The sequence below is a fragment of the Dipodomys spectabilis genome, unplaced genomic scaffold (assembly GCF_019054845.1).
Source record: "Dipodomys spectabilis isolate Male_0828 unplaced genomic scaffold, ASM1905484v1 ptg000120l, whole genome shotgun sequence".
NCBI lineage: Eukaryota > Metazoa > Chordata > Mammalia > Rodentia > Heteromyidae > Dipodomys > Dipodomys spectabilis.
Genome location: NW_024870797.1, coordinates 4,778,279 through 4,803,186, shown reverse-complemented (window position 1 = coordinate 4,803,186; position 24,908 = coordinate 4,778,279). Strand labels below are relative to the sequence as shown.

Genomic DNA, 24,908 nt, shown 5'->3' with positions numbered 1-24,908 from the left:
GCCACAATTCTACTTGTACGAATAGATTCCTCTCTTCCTCTTTCCCATGCATCATCCATAGCTAATGCATGTGGATCAGGTGGACTTTGGTTCCATCACCAAAACAGAGACCTAAGAAACTAGGTGGATGTCGTGAGATGTAAGTAAAAACAAAATATGCCAATACAGACAATTCTTTCACAAATTTAAAGACAAAAACTTTTTATAATTTAGTGAGCACTAAAAGGGTATGATGTATATCATAAGAGAAGTTGGGAACACAGGATGCTTACCTTTTACTAGCCAAGCACATATAACAGTTAAATCCATGCATGCCCTGTTCTTAACCTAAACATAACTTATTTATAAACTTGTGTGCAGGACTACTCATCACACAAAGCTTATTGCAATTTCATCTGGTTATTTGAGTGACCTCCCAAAGATAGGCTTTTAGTTACTCTGCTATAGATGGGGATATTATGTCTCAAAGAGAGAATTCTACGGTTCTTGAGACAAACATTCTTTGGAGGAAAATAGAGATGAGACTCCTATATTTTATAAAGATCTGCATACATCTAAAGACGGGTGAAAAAAAATATATATATTAATAAGTTCTGCAAACAAAATGCTCTGAAAGGTACAGTGGAAAGTAAGAACCTTTTGTCTACTAGAGGTATTTTCATATTCATATTTTTATTTGTGTAAGATATAATTGTTTGTATAAAGTAGCAACCATACACATTCTACACATTTCATGGCTCCATATTTCTTTTTTTTTTTTTGTCAGTTGTGGGGCTTGAACTCTGGGCCTGGGAGCTATCCCTCAGCTCTTCAGCTCAAGGCAAGCGCTCTACCACTTGAAGTACAGCACCACTTAAGGTTTTCTAGTGGTTTCTTGGAGATAGGAGTCTCATGGTCTTTCCTACCCCAGCTGGCTTTGAACCACAATCCTCAAATCTCATCCTCCTGAGTAGCTGGGATTACAGGCGTGAGCCACCAGCACCTGGCTCATGGCTTTATACTTCTTAGGGTAATTTTAGGCCATATAAATATGCTGCAAATACATAAAAAATTAAAGCAAAGTATCAGAATTATAATAGAATAACAATTCCAGAATTTGTTTATATGAACACACACTTTTGAACCTGTTAATGGGCATATGTGTATGTATTTTGTGCATTGATCATATGTGTCTTACCTTCCTCTACCTCTCTGCACACTCTTCTTAATGGGCTTCAAATCTCTGTTTACACTATTTGAATTTTGACTTGTTTGAAGATTCCATCTGCTTGATGGGCAGTACTTTGTCTTTGTGTCTAACCTATTGAACTTAAGTTGAACACCAGCCATAGTGTTGCAAACAGAAGAATCTCTTTCTTGTTAATGCCTGAATAATACTCCACTGTGTATGTGTACCACTTTTTTATTTTATTTTTTTGGTCCAGTCGTGGGGCCTGAACTCTGGGCCTAGGTGCTGTCCCTCAGCTCTTCAGCTCAAGGCTAGCACTCTACCACTTGAGCCACAGTGCCACTTCTGGCTTTTTTGTTTTTGCTTATGTGGTGCTGAGGAATCGAACCCAGGGCCTCATGCATGCAAGGCAAGTACTCTACCACTGAGCTACCTTCCCAGCCCATGTGTACCACTTTTTTAAAATTCAGATATCAGATGCTGGACACTAAGGGTGATTCTCTATCTTAGATGTTGTGAAGGGTGCCCAATAATATGCCAATTTCAGGCCCTTTGGATATATATTCAAGAATGGAATCACTTGAATCCTACAGTAATTCTACTTTTTGTTTTGTATGGAACCTCCATGTTGTTTTCCCATTCTAGCATGATTAAGAGTTTCTTCTTCTGCATCCCCACCAGGATTTTTATACTTTGCCTATTTTTCCTAGTAGTCATCCTTCACTGTTGAGATATGCTTTCATTGTGGATTTGATTTCCATTTTCCTGATGATTTACAATACTTGTGTCATTTTTTCATATTTGTCTTACCTTTGAATCTCCTGTAAGAAGTGCCCACTCAGATCATTTGCTCATTTTCAATTAGATTATAATTAAAAATTGTTTCTTGTTTAAGGAATTCTTTGGATTCATTTTGTTTTCTTAACACACACATTGGTAAATGAAATAGGTTATATAATGGATCTCAAAAGTGGTACACCCTTGTGGCCATATTTAGCAATGAATCTTTAGTAGGAGTATAAAGCACATACATGTAGCAGGGAAATAATCTTCAACAAAGATGGCTGGTGGCGGGGAGAATTATCAGTGGGTTAAATAAGCTGAAAAAAAAAATTATAATAAAGTATTAAAAAAAAAAAAGCTTGACTTCCTGGATAGGTCCCTAGAATCATAGGACAGTGGAAAAGAAAAGTATATACAAGGTATTATATCCATCTTAACATGATTCCATGCAGCAAAGGAAGTTGTTAAGAATGAAGAAACAATTGTAAAATGGGAGAAAATACTTGCTAATCCCAAGCAAATGTGTTTGGCCAACTGCTATATGAATATTGTGGCATCAGTGTATGTAGTTGTTGAAAGCATATGTGCTTACTATGAATTTTGGTGCCTATGGTTAGTGGCTTACACCTGTAATCATAGCTACTGAGGAGGCTAAGGTCAGTGGAAAAGTTTGAAGCCAGCCTAGGCAGAAATGTCTGTTAGATTCTTACTTCCAATTAGCCAGCAAAAAGCCAAAAGTCATGGAATGGCTCAAGTGGTAGAGTACCAGCCTAGATTGAAAAAGTCAAAATAAGTCAAAATCCTGAGTGTAAGTCCCAGGGCCTGAAACAATAAGAACATACACTAAATAATAAATAAATGGGTAGGGCCTAGGAAGGTGGCTCAGTGGTAGAGCACTTGCCTTGCATGCATGAGGCCCTGGGTTCGATTCCTCAGCACCACATAAGCAAAAACAAAAAAGCCGGAAGTGGTGCTGTGGCTCAAGTGGTAGAGCGCTAGCCTTGAGCTGAAGAGCTGAAGGACAGCACCCAGGCCCAGAGTTCAGGACCCACTACCGACCAAAAAAAAAAAAGTTAATAAATAAATGGGTGAATGGATGAAATTTTTTAAATAAATTTATTTAATTCTGTTAACTTTTTAAATTCTGTAATTCTCTTTATATTTTTTATTATCCTTAGAGTTGCCATTCACCCAAATCAGTTTATGAATATAGTTATCTTGGTCAAAGTCACCCTTTATTATTCTCTTTCCCTACCAACGCAGCTCCTCCCCTCCATTTTCTTAATTTCATAGAATATACATTGAGTATGGTGAATTCATTTGTCCACCCCACCCTTCTATTCAACTCTCACCTCACTCCCACTACTTTTCAAATACCAGTTACCTGGTATTCATTTTTGGACTGTGAGTCCATCTTTTTTTAAGCAATTTTACCATTTGAGTTCTCCTCTTCAAATACTATAGTGTGGTTAATAATTTAAGCACATTTACATAAATCACCACATGTGCTTGCTTGTATGTTTAAAAATTACTTCTACTTTCCAGATAAGAGGAAAGATAAATCCTTTATCTCTCTGAGCCTGACTTCAGTTAACATAATTTTTTCTAGGTTCTTCCATTTCATTGCAAATAGTGTAATGTTATTCTTCCTAATGAATTACTAAAATTCCATTGTGTATATACCACCTTTTTTTTAATCCATTTGTCCATCGAGGGACACATTTGCTGTGATGAATAATGCAGCAATGAAAATGGTTATACAGGTGACTTTATAACTCCTGATTTATAAGCTTTTGGATACGTACCCAAGAATGTTATTGCTGTTTCATAGTGGGGTATTCTGTGTTTAGGTTTTTGAGGAATCTCCAAACTACTCTCTTAAGTTGCTGAACAAGTTAGTTTCCCACCAACAGTGTATTAAGAGTCTTTTTCCCCTACATTCATACTAGCCTCTTTTTTCATGTGTGTTCTCAGTAATGGCCATTTTAAGTGAGATAAAGTCTCTGGTTTTCGGGTGTCTTTTTTTATATGGCCAGAGATGTTGTACATTCTAAATGTGTGTATTGGCTATTTTTGCCAACAGAGAAGTCTCTCTATTTAGCTCAGTTGCCCATTTACTAATTCGGTTGCATCATTGCCTGATGCATATATAGCTAGCAAAGATCTTCTTCCCTTCTGTCCATTGTCTTGCAGACACTTCTTAGATTGGTGAAAAATTGTCCATTCTTTCTTTGATTTGCTGAGACCCTGGAACTTTACTCAGAAAGTTCCTGTCTGTGTCATCAATATCTTGGAATGGTGCTGAGGATAAGTTTACAGGAGCAAATGCACAGCCTTATCTGATTCAGCCATGGGCTTCAAGGTCTAAGGTGTTCTGGTAGGATTAATAGCAAGAATGGATTCTAAAGATCCTTCCAGTTCTAGTCTCTTAAGTCTCTACAGAGCAAACATCTGTTGAGCCCTTGTTTGGTCCAACTCTGCTTGTTCTGGTAGTATTTGTATGTACAAGATACCAAATAACAAAATGTCTCAGGGTTTCTCATTGTTCAGTTAAATCTTATCAACTTGCCAGGTAAATTGAGGACATACAGACCAGGACTAGGTAGCTCCCACAAGGTTTTGAGCTGATTACATAGGATCAGCCATATACAACAAGATAATAACATATTTTCTGGAATCAATGGAATATTAAGCCATGTGCAAGGCACTTGTTCCTTATTCAGTAGCTCCATTTCTAAACAAATTTTATTTTAATTGACTAATTTGAAATTACTTACCAATGTGTATAAGTGTATGTTTATGTATATGGGTGACACAGTTTTCAACTCCAGGCCTCACATACTGTCTCTTTCCCCTCTGTTCTCCCTGGCTAGCACTCCACCTCTTGATCTACACTTCCATATTTGGGTGGTGAATTACAGGTAAGAGTCTCTGCAGTTTGTCTGGGCAGGTTTCTAATCGCCATTCTCAGATCTTAGCTAGGGTTAAAGGTGTGAGGCACAGCACCTAGCTATATTACTTTTCTCAAAATATGTCCATGTTTAGGTTTTACATTCATATGCATGGGGGTTATTTTTCAGATTGTTTCACAGCATATCTCTTCAGCTCCTACAAAAGCTGATTTATTGGTGGAAATTCATTTTAAATGAAGACAGTAATTGCTTCACTCTCAACTACTGGATTTAAAATTTTTGAAAGTACAGTATTCTTTACTAAGTTGAGCCCAGCTATAGCAAAGGTTAGTAGAATGTTGGAAGTATGGAGTATTACATCTTTTTGAGTTTGTGCTAAATTATTTATGTGTCTGAAGTGACTGCTATTTTATAAGAACAGAAAGGTATGTGACAGAGACAATGACAATAATGATGCTTTTTCAAGACAAGAAATGTCATGAACTACACTGTAAGTTAGAAAACACAAAGATGATTTTCCGTAGGTTTTGAGAAAATATAGCCCTGTAGATAGACCCTGCTGAACTCCTAATGCTAAATTCCAGAAATGAAAGACAAGTTATATTGTATTGTCATATTACTCTTTAGGACACTAATATGTCAGCCTTAAGAAATTAATACAGATTTCAAGTTGCCTGAAAAGAGATATCTATCACTTAGCTTTTCTCCCACAAAGAACAAAGTACTGTATTTTGAAATGAATAATGAAGTGAACAATTGAAATCAACAAGAATGAAACTAGAGTATTTGATTCTGAGTTTGAGACAAAAAAGTATGCAAAGAAATTGATTCCATAGCATCTGCCACCTTACCAGCACAAGCTGGATGAGTAGGTTCTCTGCAGGGAGAAAGATGGTAAGGTAAAGCCCAACTAATTCTATCAGCATTGATACTGACAGTCTTAACTACAGGAAAACCTTGCCATCCCCATAGATTTGTAACCTATTTAAATATATATAATCTGAAGTGCATACAGTAACCTTGGTTTGGAAAATACATTACATCATCTCAGTGAACCTGCAGAGTGTTTTTGCAAGAAGCCAGATTAAGTGAGGGATACTGTGTAAATTAGGGATGCTCAAAGGACAGAAACTTCTTTAAACCCCATATAAAATATACAGACATTCTATGTTACTTGCATATTCCAGACTATCCAACAGTAGTTCTAATTCAAGCTTTCTAGCATGCTCTGAACTATAGGAGACAAGTGTTGTGGTGATTTGTAATAGAGAGGAGAGCACAGCTACAGAAAATAGGCAGTTAGAGATCTTGACCTCTTAGACAATGTATATTGCCATGGGTAGTTTGGATTTGTATGGAGATATGAGCAAGGTAATTAGATAATAGAGATTTTGACCAAAAGAAGCAAAATTTTGCAAGTAAAGAGCTCAGAAATTCAAATAAAAAATAAGTACTCAAATTACAGACTAAGCGAGGCAAAAAACAAAATTGATCTTTATTGTAAGATAAATATTTTCAGATTTTTTTAAGGAAAAAAAGGAAGAAAGTAAAGCTGACTGCAATGCTATATTGTTTTTTTGGGTATGGTTGTGGGGCCTGAACTCTGGGCCCGGGTGCTGTCCCTCAGCTCTTCAGCTCAATGCTAGCGCTCTACCACTTAAGCCACAGCACCACTTCTGGCTTTTTTCTTTTTGCTTATGTGGTGCTGAGGAATCAAACCCAGGGCCTCATGCATGCAAGGCAAGCGCTCTACCACTGAGACACCTTCCCAGCCCCCTATATTGGTTTTTTTATACCACATTTTCTTTATAGATTGTTCCACCAAAAGGTAGTTTGATACTGGAAATTGGTTGCTGAACTCAATGTACAAATCCCAATACCAAGATTTTATTGACAAGAAAAAAAAGTTTATTAATTTTACCAAGTAAAATGGACTATTTGAGCTTTATTGCCAAAGAAAGCACAGCTTGCCTTGTAGGAATGAGAATGGGATTTTAAACTGAAGCATAGCAGCATGGATGTATGTGCTAAGAGATAAACAAGGCTGCATTATAGCTTTGGGTCCACTCATTTCCTGAGCTGGATTTTTAAAATTTCTTTCTGTCCAAATATTTCTTCATTCTTCTAATCAACAAGGTAAGTGAGTATGGTGACTTTTCTTTGAGCTGACAAATGTTCTGAACAAATGTTCTGAGGAATTGAGATGGGAAGATAGAGTAAGAAAGAAAAAAATGACTTTAAAAAAAATTGAGTAACTGAAAGTATCTTGGCTATTCAGCTTAAGCTTCAGTTGTGGGCACATTAAGATGTCTGTTCTGTTACAGTCAATTCCTTCAATTTCTATACAAAAAGAGACATTATCATTATAATTATCTGCTTCCTTTGCACAGAAAATAGACTCCCCTGATGAAAACATGTACCTATCTATGCCAGATTGGTCTTAAGAGCCACAACAATGATTTTTTTCATGAAAGGTATGTAACAGAGTACTAAGTGGAAACATGTATATGTTAATTCTGTAATTCACACCATTGTTTCACCAAAATGGAGGATAGGAAACAGAACATATTTAAAAATATTCAAGGGCTGGGAAGATGGCTCAGTGGTAGAGTACTTGTCTTATAGGCTGTGGGTTTAATGCCCCAGAACCACATAAGCAGAAAAAGCTGTGTGGCGCTGTAGCTCAAATGAGCTGAAGAGCTGAGGGAGAATGCCCAAGCCCAGAGTTCAGGCCCCAGGACCAACCAACCAATACATGAATTAATTTAAAAATACTGGAGATCTGGGAAAATAATCTGTCTCTGGGCCTGTCAGTCTGATCCCCAACCTACCTAGAATTGATGTTGGATATTTCCTTATTTGTTGTAACCAAATAGCTTATTATTTAATCTTAGTTTCTATCTGAGACAAAGTATTGATGTGAGAACATAGGATATATTATTAATAGTGTATCTCTCCTTGTCCAGCCAACTTATAGTCTAGAGCCATTTGATTATCCAACCCAACTTTGCAAGGGATCCCAAGGAATGCAGTATGGAACAGTGAGCTATCCTTCAGTCTGTAGAAGGGGTTCAAAGACAAAAACAAATTTTTAAGTCTTATAAGAACATTCAAAATAAGTCTTTGATTTTCCAGTGGTTGGCAATAATATTGTTGTTCAGGTTTGATAGAGTTGACTCTGCCAGCCATTTATTATAGGGTGACAGAGCCGTTACTCGAGCTAGCTTCAAAAAAGTGTTACCAAGAACACATTGGAAAGTTTTTTTAATTTCTTTTACAGTTTCTTTTAGAATCATGCTTTCCAATTTTTAGAAGAGTTTGATCTCTTGTCCTTTAAAGGATGTTTCAACTGAGGCAATGACCCAAATGAAGCAAACTTATATATACTAATTTGTATTTTACTTCCTTCTTGTACATATTATTTAAGTTTAGTTTATTCTTCACTTACTTTTTTCTGTTTGTTACTTGGGGGGAAAAGAAGGATCTCCCATATACTTTTTCACAGGGATTCAACTTAAGACCCCATTAGGAGCCAGTCATGTTGAGAAAAAGTCTTCGCTTTTAGCCCAAAATGTGGAATCCAAATGTGGCAAAATTCCATCATTATCAAGAACCTGTGCAGTTTTCTTGGTCCTTGGGCCTGTAATTTACAAAATGGCATATATGCGGTCTGGCATGGGACTCCAGCTTCACTAATTGATATGAAAATCTAAGTAGCCTTTTGCTTACAAATATATGCCTTTTGGGGTGATACCTTGTAATCACACTAGGCAAGAGTATTCAGAATCAGGACTAAACATTAGTCCTGCTAAACTTTTTGTTGTTAGGGGTGATGGTGGACATAGGGCTTGAACCTCATGCATGGATTGGGTGCTTTCTTTGAGCTTTTTTGTTCAAGGTTAGCACTCTACCACTTTGAGCCACTGTGCTACTTCTGAATGAGAAAATTATTGAGTCTTATAGACCTTCCTGCTTAGGCTGGCTTTGAACCATCATCCTCAGAGCTTAGCCTCCTGATAGCTATGAGTAGTGGTTAAGCCACCATTGTTCAATTCCTGCTAAGCTTTTATTAAATATGATAGGTACATTTTTAAATTCTTGACCAAGACTATTTAGCAGTCCATTATTTACTGCTCAGTGTTGAACTATTGCAATGTTCAACAGTCTTTAAATAATGCTAAAATAATTGAGATTTTTTTTTCCCTCATAAGGATGAAGAAGAAATATTCCTTAGTTAAACACTGAAAACATCCATAGTCCCTCAGTAGAGTAGTTAAGAAGATGTATGGGTTAGGCACAATTGTGGCTTTCAAATCTTGTACAAACCTAAATTCTTCCATATGGGACATTATTACTGTTTGACCCACAACTCCACTTCTGCCCTTTGTTGACTAACTAGTGATTAACTGGAGTAAGAGTCTTATGGCCTGGGCACCAGTATCACAATTATGGTCATAGCTACTGAGGAGGTTGAAATCTCAGGATGGCAGTTCAAAGACAGCCCAGGCAGGAAAGTCTGAGAGACTCTTATCTTTAATAAACTATTCAGAAAAAGCCAGAAATGGCACAATGGTGGTAGGGTGCTAGCCTTGGGTATAAAGAGGCTTAAGGACAATGCCCAGACCCTGAGTTCAACCCCCAGGGGAGGGGAAAAAGCATGGACTTGCCTGTCCAGCCTTTAATCACCATACTTGGATCTATCTCTCTCTCCCTTTTTTTTTATCTATATCTCTTGATTAGATAGGCTTATAACATGAACCACTGGTGCCCACTGGTGCTTTTATACTGGTTATATTAGCAGTATATTCTGTATAGGATTGTGTGAATTCCTTTTAATCTAATAAATTCTTTCTCAAATTCAGAAAAATCATAATTCAGCTTTGTGACGACTCTTCAAGCTTATTTTGGCTCTTTTGTTTACATACTTTGCTACAGAGTCCTGTATCCAATGTACTTCCAATAGTAATTTATTCTGGAATCTTCTATGTCTGTATAGTGTCACAAACAGGTTTGACAACATCTAAAAAAAAGAGATGGATACTATCCTCATCCTACAGGAGCTCTACCTCATTTGTTGCATTGTTTATCACAAGTTGGTATTCATTTGCCAAGTGCTATATATTCAACAATACATAAAATATTATATCTTCCATTTAGGTTGTTGGGTAACAAAAAATAGTGATAAATTATTTATTTTGTGAGGATCCTCTTTCCTATAGGTAGACTTTAAATTTTAGTCAATATTAGGCTATGTTTGAGCATTAAATCTACTAGATATTTACTGTACTGGGCATGTTTTTCTACTCAGATAATTTGCCCTGTGGAATTTTAAAAGGGGAGCAGAGCTATTCCTGGCTTTGACTAATAACTGTAACAAATGAGAGGTGAGTGACCCATATGGGCGCAAGCCTTTACTGGGGGACAGGCCTGCCAGGCTTATTGAAGCAGGAATGGAAGCAGCAGCAGACAGGTATAGGCAGAATTTAAACAAAATTAGAGGGCAGTCATACAAGTCATATTATGTGGACCATGGGAATTCAGGGAGGTGGGGATAGTCAGTTCCAAGAAAAAGGTGTGGCAAAGGTGTTACATAGGCTACAGGAGTTGGGTGGGGGAGACAATTCTGAGGTGTACAATGAGACTGTTGCAACTGGGGCAGGAATTTGTATGTCACACTGGGAAAACAATATAACATTCAGGGAAATAGAAACTTAACAGATTTTTGTAAACAGCTAGGGACAAAGGGTGGGGACTTAATCAGCATGCTAACTCTGAGACCTTAGAATAATCAAGAGTCTGATACATAATTTTGACTCGCAAACTAGGTCAGCTACATATGTCTCTCTGCTGCCTCTGTTCCTCGAGAGGAAACCTACCAAACCTCTATGCAATCAGGAGGTGGAAGGGTACCCAGGCTTGTGGCATAGCCCAGCTCCGAAGAATTCATTATACTAAAATTAATAAGGTATTCAGGATGTGGCTATGCTTATTAGAAGCTCTTTGATTTTACATCAATTTTGTTGAGTGTTCAGGTTCTGTTGTAACTGAACAATAAAGTCAGCACATGTAGAATTTCCTTCTGTTTACCTGTTTTCCAATATAAATTCCAAATGCAAGATGCAGAATTCCACTTAAAGGACAACTCTCATTTTCTTTTTCTTTTTTTGACATTTGAAAAACCTATTTGACTTGAATTCAAAAGAAAAATAACTCATGAAAGTTCAAATAATATTTTCTTTATTAAGAGATGATATTGCTACAAAAAGCCATGTTAAGTTAAGAAATACAAAGTACTAAGAAGTAAAATCATTGTATTTCTTTTTTTTTTTTACATATTTTTATTATTATCTTTAAGTAGTTAGAAACAAGTTCCCATTCTACAAAACACTATATGAGTACAAGGTGTCTGCCAACTTTGTCAATCATCGTTTCTAACCCATCCCTTCTCTCACGTTTATTTTAAATTGAGATGAGGTGATTACATAAATTTCACGTATTTCACAGTATTGTTTAACACTTAATTAAAGTCACAAACACATTTTAACCTTCACAAGGCAAATTGTCATTATCATGGTCTATAAAGTTTTTGAATTCAGGGGCTGGGAAGGTGGCTCAGTGGTAGAGCGCTTGCCTTGCATGCTGGAGACCCTGGGTTCGATTCCTCAGCACCCATAAGCAAAAAAAAAAAGCCGGAAGTGGTGCTTTGGCTCAAGTGATAGAGCGCTAACCTTGAACTGAAGAGCTGAGGGACAGCGCCCAGGCTCAGAGTTCAGGCCCACAACCGGACCCAAAAACAAAAAAAACAAAAAAACAAAGTTTGTGAATTCAATGAACTTGGACAGTACAAATTATTTCTTCCACATCAGCTGATGATTACATTTCTTTCCTTTTGCTTAGTATAGGCTGTTCCCTCTTTCCCTCTCATTCCTCTCTTCCCATAGCTGTCTTTGGGTTGATTCGTTCTTTCTCTTCTATGTCCAGTGCTGCTGATGGGCCCCTTTGTTGTGTATTGTTCTGTTTCCCACTTACTCTGTTCCTTCTTCTGGCTTCCCTCCATTACATGCATATATTTGCCATATCTATGGTCAAGAACATGGAGTCATTTAGCAATGATATGAGAAAATGGGTGACTGTCCTTTGTTTCTTGAGTCCTGTTTACTTTATCATATCTTCTTGCATTTTGGCTTTAGTAAACATCTCTTCGCTTAAAAACCTGTATTATTGTATTCTCAATTTCTAATTCCTGACTTCTGTCATGAATTCTACAAAACGTTTGAGGAAAAATTTTCAGTACCTGTCAGGTTGCAAAATACAAAAAAAGGAACAATGTTCTATAGCTCATTCTATGAAGCAGTATCATGGTTAAATATAGAAGGCAAGGAAGAAGATATATACTCAAGTGATAGAAAGCCAGTCTTGAGCAAAAAAGTCAAGCAAGAGAGACCCTAAGTTCAAGTCCCAATACTATAAGCTAGTTAATTAATTAGACAAAAAATTTTCACAAGAAAACAAATACAAGAGATACTTCCAGGCACCAGTGGCTCACACTAGACATCCTAGTTACTCAGGTGGCTGAGATCTAAGGTTGTGGTTTGTAGCTAGCCTAGATATGAAAGCCTGTAAGATTCCAATCTCCAGTTAACTACCCTCCAAAAACTAGAAGTAGACCTATGGCTCTAGGGGTTGAGCAAGAAAGTTCAAAAGTAGCACCCAGGGGCCAAGTTCAAGCCCAGGACCTGCATAAAAACAACAATAATAAACTCATAATTGAATGACAAAAAGACAACCCAACTCAAAATGAAGACAATTAGAGGCCAGAAATACATGTTCAATATCACTAAATATTAGAAAAAGGAAAACCAAACAATAACTATTTCTAGTTCAGTATATATATAATATAAACATTTTCTATAAAAATGTCATTATAATTCACATAATATGTCCTATCTATAATTAAAACTCAGAAACTAAACATTCAGGAGAACTTTTGTTGTTCTTGTCCATTGTGGAGCTTGAACTCTGGGCCTGAGTGCTGTCCCTCAGCTCTTCAGTTCAAGGTGAGTGCTCTACCACTTGAGCCACAGCACCACTTCCAGTTCTCATGGTTAATTAGAGATAAGAGTCTTGTGGCCTGGCTTTGAACCACAATTCTCAGATCTCAGCTTCCTGAGTAGCTAGGATTACAGTTGTGAGCCATTGATGCCTGGCCAGAAGGAGAACTTTTTGTATTGATGATGTGAATGGTAAATAGTGGCTCTATTGTGGAAAATATTTCTTCAAGTGTTAAGTATTCCAATAACTTGCAACTTACTCTTACATAAAAAATTGAAAAAGGTCTTCAAGAAAAAAGCTTACACAAAGGTGATTGTATCAGCTAGAGGTGCCATTGGTTTATGACTGTAATTCTAGCTACTTAGGAAGCAAAGATCTGGGGCTGGGAAGGTGGCTTAGTGGTAGAGTGCTTGCCTTGCATGTATGAGGCCCTGGGTTCGATTTCTCAGCACCACATAAGGAAGCAAAGATCTGAGGATTGCAATTGGAAGCCAACTTGGGCAGGAAGTCTGTGAGACTGATCTTAAATTACCCAAAAAATCAGAAGTGGAGCTGTATCCCAGGTTCCTGGAGTATAAAAGCTTAGGGACTAGCACAAATAAAATAAAATAATCCACATCAATGTTACGAATAATAACCAAAGAGTAGATATCACTCAGTAGACAAAAATTAATAAGTGTGCTATATTTAGTAACAAAATACATAAAGATGTAATATAAAGATGTAAAGTATAGAGATGTAAAAATAGTATGATTGTGAAAGAAATTACATGTGATTCCATATATAGGCTAGCATAGTCATTTCATAGAGATGTATATGGTTTTCATAAATTAATTGGGAAGCAAGCCACTTGACTTGTTGCCTGGCATCTCTTAGACCCTTTCCTGGTGCTTAAATGTCTTGAGCTATAAACAAGAGCATTTCAGTTGTCGTAATTTCAGCCCAGCCAGTTAGAACACTATGTATATCTTGAGGAAGCTACAGTCTCCTATTAAAGCAATAGCTACTGGATACAACTTTTGCCCTGACCTTATCACCACCAGAAACCTTATCATGAGGAACCTCACTGACCTGCACTAATCTTACTTGTAGCTGTTTCTGAGGTTTAGCTGTTTCAAACATCATAATAGCAGCTCTTAATTAGATCAGAAAGAAGAATAGCATTTGTCTTAATGACAGTGAAAGAAGCTTTTGAATGACAGATAAGGGGCTGTAGCTATGAATGTCTTCTGATGGGTTCTTCCTTGAGTCTTTCAATCGGTGAGGACCTTGATGGGTGTTGATAAAACTGCCACTGCAATGTGAGGTCTTGGAAAGCCCTGGAAGAGGGTAACTCATGCTAGGACAGTCCTTGACTTCACAACAGCTGGCTTTAAACTGAGATTCTCAGATCTCAGCCTCCTGAATAGCTAGGATTACAGGCTTGAGCCACTGGCACCCTGCTAGTGATCATTTCTAGTCAGTTTCTTTTTTGGTTATCTACTTAAAGCCTTATGGATAGTTCCTGTGTTTTGAACTATGGGACTAACAGTAAGGGGCAAGCTATAAGGCTCTATTTACTTTCTGTCATTCTGTTGGAATTCATTTGATGTTCCTAGTGAAACTTCATATATTTTCTTAGGAACCAAGTACATATCTTTATAGAACTGTTTATGATCCTCTGTGAATTTACATTGTAAAAGGTTTAGTCATTCATTTGGGTTTTCCCCTCCTGTCCCTTCCACTTTTTTATATCAGAGTGGTAAGCTGTAAGTTTCTTATACTTTTTTTGTTAGTTTGGGGGACTTGTGCCTGATGTTGCCATATCTCAGCCTTGTGTAGGTCTGTAAGAAAAGGAGACGAAGACTTGGGGGAGCTTCCAGTCCTGATTGTGAGGTTGACTAAAGGATTCCATGTCTCGGTGGATAAAGCATCAAGAAAATACAGTATATATGCACAATGGAATTCTACGTTCCTGTTAGAAAGAATGACTTTGCCCACTCAAGGAAATGGAAAGACTTGAAAGTAATTATATTAAGCAAAGTAAGCCAGACCAAAAGGAACCTGTGCTCCCTCATTTGTAATAATTAGAATGAGCCTATAAAAAGACAGAACATTACACTTGGGCATGGTTAACTGAACAATGGCCTAAACATTCACATAGTAAAACCAAAGGAGGTTATTCTTAGGAGAGGATCAAAAGGTTTCAATAGCTGTGTGCATATTATCATATAAAATGATGCTTATCGAAATAAATTCCGAGAAATGGAAACAAGTTTGTGTGTGTGTGTGTGTGTGTGTGTGTGTGTTTTGGTTTTTTTTGGGTCCGGTTGTGGGACCTGAACTCTGGGCCTGGGCACTGTCCCTCAGCTCTTCAGCTCAACTAGCGCTCTACCACTTGAGCCACAGCACCACTTCCAGCTTTTTTCTTTTTGCTTATCTGGTGCTGGGGAATCGAACCCAGGGACTCAGGCATGCAAGGCAAGCACTCTACCACTGAGCCACCTTCCCAGCCCCTGGGAAACAAATTTTTATTGTACTGTTATCCTTTATTTTCCCTCTCCTTTTGGTTTATTCCCTTGTGTCTATTTTTGTGATTTCTTTTTAAAAAAAAATTTTTTTTATTTTTGTGATTTCTGCACCCTTTGTCTTGTATATAAGTTTATCTGATTTGAGGAGTCAAAATGTGAAGCACAGAAACAGTGCAATACTCACTAGACACTATGTTGGAAATGAACTCTGCGACTTGATGAGGATGGGGTCAGGAGGGGAAGAACTGGGAGAAAATGAGGGAGAGTTGTCATTGTTCAAAAAGAAATTACTGATGGTACCTGAGTTATGTAACTAACCCTTCTGGTATATCACCTTTATAATTTTTAAAAGAAGTTCTAGAGCCATCAGGGCTCTGAATCTAAAGATCAGAACTATAAAACTAAGAACTGGCTGAGAGCTCTAAAGAGCATAAGAGCTAGAGTTCCTGCTCTCAGGGTTCAGAGGTTTTAACAGCAATTGGAAGCTGAAAGCCAAGGATCCCAACAACTATCATTAAAAAAAAAGTAACAGTAGGAGTGAGCTCCAGATACCAAATGAGGAAGGAATTTTCATAAAGCTAAGAAACAGGTGACAGTAGAGAAATTGACATTATTGAAGAAAAAAGACAAAAGTTAGAGAGATGAGGCTAAAATGAATTTGTTTAAGCCCCTGCCACTAGAATTTAAGAGAAAGTGCTAAGGGTGGAAAATTGTTACTGTCACCATTAGGTGTTGGTACTCTACATAATTCCATAATTCCACATAATTCTCTCTTCATTACCCAGCAATAAAGTTACAGCTTCTGTTTCTTTAGGGCCTACATTAAAAATCCTCTGTTTGGAAATCCAAACTATTAACCTCTGAAACTCAAGGTTTCAACACAAAGGAATGGGAAGTTGCCTGATGATATAAGAACTCTCAACTTATGTGAAGGGTAAACCAAAGGAGGCTGCAATGCTTGGTAAGAAATGTACACATTATCCTGCCCATGTAATTGTAACCCCTCTGTACAGTATGTTCACAAATAAAATAAAATAAAATTTAAAAAAAAAAAAAAAGAACTCTCAACTTGCTGGGTGCTGGTGGCTTGTAATCCTTGCTATTCAGAAGGCTGAAATCTGAGGTTACAGTTAAACCAATCAGGCAGGAAAGTTTGTGAGACTTTCATCTCTAGTTAGTCACCAAAAAGCTGAAGTGGAGCTGTGTGGTTCAATGGCTAGTTGTGAGCAAAAAAGATTTAGTAGCAGTGCTCTAGTCCTGAGCTCAAGCCCAGAACTAGCACCAAAAAACAAAACATCCCATGCAAACAAGACATTTGTGTCATCGGTTTCATCAGACATAACACAACCTTAACAGAACCTATTTCTCTTTCCCTGCAACCTGAACTCCTATTACTGACAATTTTTTATGCTACATTGTATATAGTCATATACAGGTAGAATATACTCCTAAACAGACTTCTAGTGAAAATCGTGTTCTATGTTTTATATGTGTATGTATGTCTATGAATATGTATGTGTTCCAGTTATAGCTTCCACAAATGAGCAAAAACACTGTATTTTTTACATCTCATTAAAAAGGGTGTCCTATAGCTTCATACATTTTCTTATAATTATATGAGCTTATTTTTTATTTGTGGCTTTGTAGTGTTGCGCATGAGTGTACGCGCACACTTGTGTAATGATACAGTGTCTTTCTGGTATATTGATTATTCTTGTTAGCTACATAACCAGTGATGGAATGAAAGAATATATCCTTTTTTAAAAAATTCCTGTTTGAGTATGGATTTTAGAAGTATTTTCTCAAGATCCTTTGGATTTCATTGATTTTTGTTAGGATGCTTCCTTTTCATCTCTGAGTTGTAGAATTTGAATGTCCTTTTTCTGGTCAGATTAGCTAGGAGTTTAAATCTCATTCTTCCAAAAAATGAGAGTTTGGTGGTACTAATTGTTTCAGTATCCATTACTCTTTCCTGTTCTTTATCTTTCCACTTGATAATTTTTTTTTTAATTTCTATAGTCATTTGGTATGTCATTCAGAATTATGTTGTTCATTTTTTGCATGCCTAAATATATTGGTAGTATGTTTATCTGCTACATTCTCTTTTAATTCTTTTAATGGTCTGATAGAATGCAAGGATCTTTTACAAATTTTAAAAATATTTGCTAAAGGTTGTTTTTTATTTATTTATTTATTTATTTATTTTTGAGGTCCAGTCGCGGAGCCTGAACTCTGGGCCTGGGCGCTGTCCTTCAGCTCAAAGCTAGCACTGTACACTTAAGCCACAGCACCACTTCCGGCTTTTTTCTTTTTGCTTATGGTGCTGAGGAGTCAGACCCAGGGCCTCATGCATGCAAGGCAAGCTCTCTACCACTGAGCCAACTTCCCAGCCCTAAAGGTTGTTTTTTATATCCTAGAGTATGATCTATTTTGGAGAATGTTCCATGGTCTGCTGAGGATAATCGCTATTGTGCATATATTGGATGAAATACTTTGTTAAGTTCACTTGATTTTTTTTAGTGTCATTTAACTTTATTTGTTGAGCTTTCATTTATATACCTTTCTTGTTGCTCATTATATACTGAAGTTTCCTATTGCTTTTGTTGTTGTGTTTTGTTTTGTTTTTGGTGCTGGTCCTGGGGTTTGTATTCAGGTACTGGTCCTGAGCTTCAAGCCACAGCTCCATTTCTGGCCTTATATCTATTAAGTTCTTCATATCCTTAATTGCCTTCTTTATTTCATTCAGCTGCTTAGATTCTTTTTGTTGTTGGTAGTGGTGGTGGTGGTCATGGGCCTGAACTCTGGACCTGGGCACTGTCTCCTCAGCTCTTCAACTCAAGGCTAGTGCTCTACCACTTGAGCCACAGCGCCACTTCCGGCTTTTTTCTTTTTGTTTATGTGGTGCTGAGGAATCGAAGCCAGGGCCTCAGGCATGCAAGGCAAGCGCTCTGCTGCTGAGCCACCTTCCCAGCCTGACATTAATTTCTTTATTAACCATTCTTTGCTTTTTTTTAAATTGAGCTCATTGTGTAGACTCTGCCTTTTCACTATCATTTAAGTCTTTTATTGTGGCATTATTAGTAATGTTAAGGAAGACAGGTTGTTTGGTTTTGTTTACTTATTAGTTTAATAGTATTTCATTGAGACTTACCAAGTCCAATATATGTAATATTTCAATATTTGGTATCCTTTCTTTTAGTTTACTTAAGGCAGGATAATGATTGGGCTATAGTATATAGATTAGAAAAGTGAGTCTTACTCGATTTCAATCCTCAGGAATCTTTTTTTCAAAGGTAACACATAACCTTGTGTTTCTTTTTTTTCTTTTCTTTTCTTTTTGGAAGGGGGGTCCAGTCATAGGGCCTGAACTCTTGGCCTGGGCACTGTCCCTCATCTCTTCAGCTCAAGGCTAGCGCTCTACCACTTGAGCCACAGTGCCACTTCTGGCTTTTTTTCTTTTTGCTTATGTGGTTCTAAGGAATCGAACCCAGGGCCTCATGCATGCAAGGCAAGCACTTTACCACAGAGCCACCTTCCCAGCACCATGATCTTGTTTTTCTAACTAATAAAGAACAGTCATTGACAACTTCTCATCCACTCTAAGAGAATATAGTGGAACAACAGTAGGTTTTTGGTAGCATAGGGTGGGAAGGGAATGTTCAATAATAAACTGAAATGAGATAAGTATAAAAATATCTAGTTTATGTGTTAGGGTAGGGAGGTGAACTGAGGAAAAGAATAGATATATACTGTGTACCACAAATACCAGTTAACAATAATGATTATCAAAAAAAGAGATAATGAAAAATAACACATGAAGGAACTAATCTTTTTTTAAAAAAAACCTAGTATTTAGGTAATCTAGTATAAGAGTAGCAGGAGTCATTTAATCAATAGGCAGATAGAAAAGCAGATATACATCAGGTCATCTGTGTTTAAGAATTTGAACTCAGGTGCTGGGAAGGTGGCTCAGTGGTAGAGTGCTTGCCTTGCATGCATGAGACCCTGGGTTTGACTCCTCAGCACCACATAAACAAAAAGAAAAAAGCCGGAAGTGGCGCTGTGGCTCAAGTGGTAGAGCGCTAGCCTTGAGCTGAAGAACTGAGAGACAGCACCCAGGCCCCGAGTTCAGGCCCCACAACCAGACACCCCTCCCCCCAAAAAAAGAATTTTCACACCACAAGGCAGTATACTGGAAATGAACTTTACAACTTTGGGGGAGGGGAGGGGAGAGTGAGAGGTAGGAGGCAGGAAGGGATAGTAAGGGAAAACAAGGGAAGGGAAGTAACAGTGCTAGACAAGAAATGTACTCATTGCCTTACTCGTGTAACTGTAACCCCCTCTGAACAGCATTTTTACAATAAAATTAAAAAAAAAAGTTACACAGAGTTAAGGGAGAAAAGATGGGCACAAGCATAAGAGGTTAGAAAACAGGAATAAACAAATAAGGAGGAGAGAATCAAATAGCCAAATTAGGTGATTCAGACAACTCCTAACAGGAACATGGAAGGACCAAGAAAAATACTTGACTCAACCAGAAAAAAATTATGTAACTTATTTAAAAATCTTTTTTAATAATCATAAATACAAATGGTCTTTTCTAGTTAAAAATACTAGAGTGAATATATTAAAAAGTGAAAATATCAAGGGACATCTCATGGCAAAATACAAATAGATTGAAAATTGAAATTTTTACCTCCAAGTATAATTAAAAGCAAACAGAATATCTAAATTTATTTATCTGACAAAAAGATACTGCAAGCAAAAATAATCAGGAGATAGATAGGCTCATTATATATTAAAAAGGTAACTACCCATCTAGAAGATACAACATTAGTAAAATTATATGCACCAACTGTTGGTGCATCCAATTTCACATAAAAGTAACATTGGAACATAAAGTCATAGGTGTTTTTAATGTTCTACCATCATCATTAGATCATGGGTCTCCAAGATAAGTAAATCTCAATAAAGAAACTTCACAGTTAAATTGGAAAAGTGTACGTAGCCAATATTTTTGTCAATTGCTTACTACTATTCTAGAGAAAACAAGCTTTTAAAAACTTGATCTTGTCCAAATTTATGTATGATTAGCAACTGTCAGTGCACAAGTATAAATGATTATTTACCAATTTGACTGCCCTAGAAAATTTCCAGAGTTTTAAAAAACATCGATTTTCCATCTATCTACTGTGCTAGTTCTAGAGTTTGAAGTCAGGTTCTTTTGCTCTCACTTGGCTCTACTATATTAAAAGCCTCAGATCTCAGCCTCATTAGTAGCTGGGATTACAGGCTAGCTACTGTATACCTGGCCTCCTATCTTTATAATGTCAATATACAAATGATTATCAAAATTTTGATTTTGAATATGGTATTTTCAAGTATTCTTTAGATAACTATGAAATTCAGTTTTTGCATAGGCATTTAAGGAAATTGAATAAAGATGGTAGTCAGAACTAAGTATTCTGTGGCCAACTGATCTCCAGACCTGAAGCAAGGGAGTCCCCTGAGGGCAAATATATCTAATGAACTCAGCAAGAAACCTAATCACACAGAAAGAACATTTTTGTGATCTTAAGTGTTTTTATATTCTTTGTTAGGAAAGTGAGAACAAAAAAGGAATATGTGACTAATCATCAAAAGGGTAGAACTTTTTCTATACAGGTGGAGAGGCGAATGAGAGCAACCCAGATGAGCTCAAGGCTTTATTGGGGGGCTGGACTGCAGGACTGCTTCATTCAGGAATGGAGGCAACAACGGTAAACAGGTGTGACCAGAATTAAACACAATTTTAGGTAGCAATCATATGGATCACACATAGGCAGTCACAGAGGTCACATTACATAGACTGTGGGAATTCAGGGATAAAGCCAGTTCTGAGAAGTATGATAAAGCTGTTACATGGACTACAGAAATTGGGGGAAGAATCACATTCCAAGAAAGAGTGTAATGAGACTGTTGGAACTGGGGCAGGAATTTGTACAACACAACCAGGAAAACAATACAGAATCAGGAAATAGTAAGTGATTTTTATAAACAGGTGGGGACATAGGGTGGGGACTTAATCTGCAAGCTTACTCTGAGACCTTAGATAAAAGTGTTTTAATTGACATTTGTTAATATGAGCATGGATTTTTCTCTTCATGACATTTTCAGAAGGCTTTGAACATTCCATGTTTTTAAATGTTACCAGATTATGCAGGCGCTAACCTTGTGAATGTTTGCAATTCAAACATATGCAAACATGTGCATTTTAATGACCCTGGTATAAAACAATGTAGACCAATCATGGTGGTCAAATCTGTAATTTCAGTACTGAGAAGCTGAAAGTTGGAGATTGTCAGTTCAAAGTTAGCCTGAGTTTCATAATCACATACTGTAAAAAAAAAAGCAACAAAAAAACTTTCAAACTAATTTTAAGGTAGTAAAGTAGAAAATAGAGAAAGGAAATGAAGATGAGGGAAAGGGAAAAATACTATTTGTAAAAATTTTTTTTTGAATACAGACCAAATAGGATCCTACTTAACTTTTACAAAAAAAAAAAAGACGAAACTAGTTTTTTTTTTTAATTTAGAAAGTACTTTGTTAGTTTCTGTAATTAAACCCATGTAGATAAGACCTTGCATATTTAATACAGTGCATTTACCCCTGTACAAATGGAAAAAAAATTAAGTTTAACATTTCTACACCAATATGGCTATTAATTTCTGTACAATGCCAACTCAACATGGTAAACTGGAATGGCTGTATAATACTCCATTGTGTATAGATACCACAGTTTTTGGATCCATTCATCTGTAGTGAGACATCTGGGTTGTTTCCACATATGGCTATTGTGAACAGTGCTGCATTAAACATGGAGGTGTATGTGTCATTGTATCCTGGTTCCTGTTGTTCAGGATGGATGCCTAGAAGTAGTATGCCTGGGTCATAAGGGAGGTCAATATTTAGCTTTCTGAGGACCCTTCAGACTGCTTTCCAAAGTGGTTGTACAGGTGTACATTCCCAACAGAAGCGTAATAAATAGGGTTCTTCTTTCTCCACATCTTCTCCAGCATTTGTCGTTGGCTGACTTTAGGCTGTGGACCATTCTGATTGGGGTAAGGTGGTATCTCATGGTTGTCTTTATTTACATTTGCTTTACAACCAGGAATAGCGAACATTTCCTCACGTGTTTCTTTGCCATTTTTATCTCTTCTTCTGAGAAGTCTATCTTTAGTTTTCTTGCCCATTTAGTAATAGGTTTATTAGTTTTGGAGGGATTAGTGTCTTGAGTTCGCTATATATACTGGATATTAACCCCTTGTCTGATATATTGCTGGTAAATATTTTTCCCAGTTAGTTGGTTGTCTTTCTAGCTTGGTTGCTTTGTCTTTAACTGCAGAAACATTTTATTTTAAGGTACTCCCATTTGTCGAGTCTGTCTCCAATTTGTTATGACCCTGGAACTCTGTTCAGGACGTTCCTGCATGTGCCTACAAATTCAAGTGTCAAATAAAAAATAAAATAAATAAATAAAAAACAAATTCAAGTGTCTCTCCTGCTCTGTCCTGCAGTAGTTTCAGAGATTCAGGTTTGATGTTAATGTTTTTAATCCATTTTGAGTTAATGTTGGTGCATGGTGATAGGCTGAGGTCCGCTTTTAGTTTTCTGCATGTGGCTGCCCAGTTTTCCCAGCACCAGTAGTTGAAGAGGCTGTGTTTCATACACTGTATGTCTTTGGCTCCTTTGTCAAATATCAGCAGACTGCAGGCATGTGACTTTATTTCTAGATCTTCTATTCTATTCCATTGGTCTTCGGGTCTGTTTTTGTGCCAGTACCAGGCTGTTTTTGTTATTAGGGCTCTATAGTAGAGTTTGAAGTCCAGCATGGAGATCCCTCCCATGTTGTCTTTTTTGCCTAGAATTGTTTTGGCTATTCTAGGTCTTTTGTTCCATATGAATTTTTGGACTGTTTTCTGTATGTCAATAATGTACATCTCTGGGATTTTAATAAGAATTGCATTGAATTTGTGTATTAATTTTGGCAGTATTGCCATTTTCACTATATTAAGTCTGCCTATCCAAGAGCAGGGAAGGTCTTTCCATTTCCTGGTGTCTTCTGTATTTTCTTTCTTTAAGTTTTTATGGTTTTCAATAAATAGTTCCTATACATCTTTGGTTAGGTTAATTCCTAAGTATTTTATTTTTAAGGGGGTTATTGTGAATGGGGTTGCTTCCTTTATTTCCCTCTCTGCTTGTACATTGTCAGTGTACAGGAAGGTGACTGATTTTTGTGGGTTGGTTTTGTATCCTTCTACGTTGCCAAAGTGGTTTATAATTTCTAAGATTTTGGGGATGGAGTTTTTGGGATCTTGAAGGTGTAGTATCATGTTATCTGCAAAAAAGGATAGTTTTAACTTCTTTCTTCCCTATGGGCATCCCTTAAATGTCTTTTTCTTGCCTTATTGCCCTGGTTAAGGGTTCCAGGACTCTATTGGAAGAGGAGTGGAGACAGTAGGCATCCTTGCCTTCTTCCTAATTTTGGGAGAATTGGTTGTAGTTTTTTCCCATTAAGTATAATATTGGCAATTGCTCTGTCATATATGGCTTTTATTGTTTTAAGGAATGTTCCTTCTATTCCTATTTTCTCCAGAGCTTTTAACATGAATAAATGTATCTAATCAAAAGCCTTTTCTGCATCAATGGAGACAATCATGTGGTTTTTGAACTTGGATCTGTTGATGTGTTGGATTACATTTATTGATTTACATATGTTAAGCCCTTCTGCATCTCTGGGATGAAGCCTACCTAGTTGTAGTGTATGATTTTTTTGTGTGTCTTTCTGGATTCTGTTAGCTAGAATTTTGTTTAGGATCTTTGCATCTGTGTTCATCAAAAAGATTGGTCTGTAGTTCCCTTTTTTGGTTGGGTCTTTGCCTGGTTTGGGGATGAGTGTGATACTGCATTGTAGAATGAGTTTAGGACAGCTCCCTCTTTTTCTACTCTGAAGGGCTTGAGGAGTATGGGTATTAGTTCTTTAAAGGTGTTATAGAATTCCATTGTGAGGGCTGGGAAGGTGGCTCGTCTTGCATGCTTGAGGCCCTGGGTTGGATTCCTCAGCACCACATAAGCAGAAAAAAAAGCCAGAAGTGATGCTGTGGCTCAAGTGGTAGAGTGCTAGCCTTGAGCTGAAGAGCTGAGGGACAGCACCCAGGCTGAGTTCAGGCCTCACGACCGGACCCAAAAAATACAAAAAAAACAATTCCATTGTGAATCCATCTGTGCTTGGGCTTTTCCTTGCTGGAAGGCTTCTGATTGCTTCCTGAATCTTGTTGTAAATATTTGGCTTATTTAATTGATTTATTTCTTCTTTGCTCAATTTGGGCAACTTATATTTCTCTAAAAATGTATCCATTTCTGCTAGATTTTCTTTTTTTAGAGAGCTTAACTTTTGTTTTTACCTTTTTTTTTTTTTTTTTTGGTCATGGTGCGGCTTCAACA

At 37.1% G+C, this 24,908-nt stretch overlaps 1 protein-coding gene across 4 annotated transcripts in view; it reads left to right on the top strand.

The window, feature by feature from the left end:
- Positions 1-24,908, top strand: part of LOC122115546 (ATP-dependent RNA helicase DDX3X-like) — a 92,703-nt gene that overhangs the window by 18,365 nt on the left and 49,430 nt on the right. For 2 of the 4 annotated variants that reach the window (XM_042689035.1, XM_042689031.1), the window contains exons 2-3: positions 4,825-4,872; positions 7,254-7,337. The exons of 1 other annotated variant lie outside the window; for it this stretch is intronic. The gene's annotated coding sequence lies outside the window, so the exon portion shown is untranslated. Of the gene's footprint in view, positions 1-4,824; positions 4,873-5,110; positions 5,190-7,253; positions 7,338-24,908 lie in introns of those variants that run through there. One more of the 4 variants, XM_042689032.1, reaches the window with a different exon arrangement.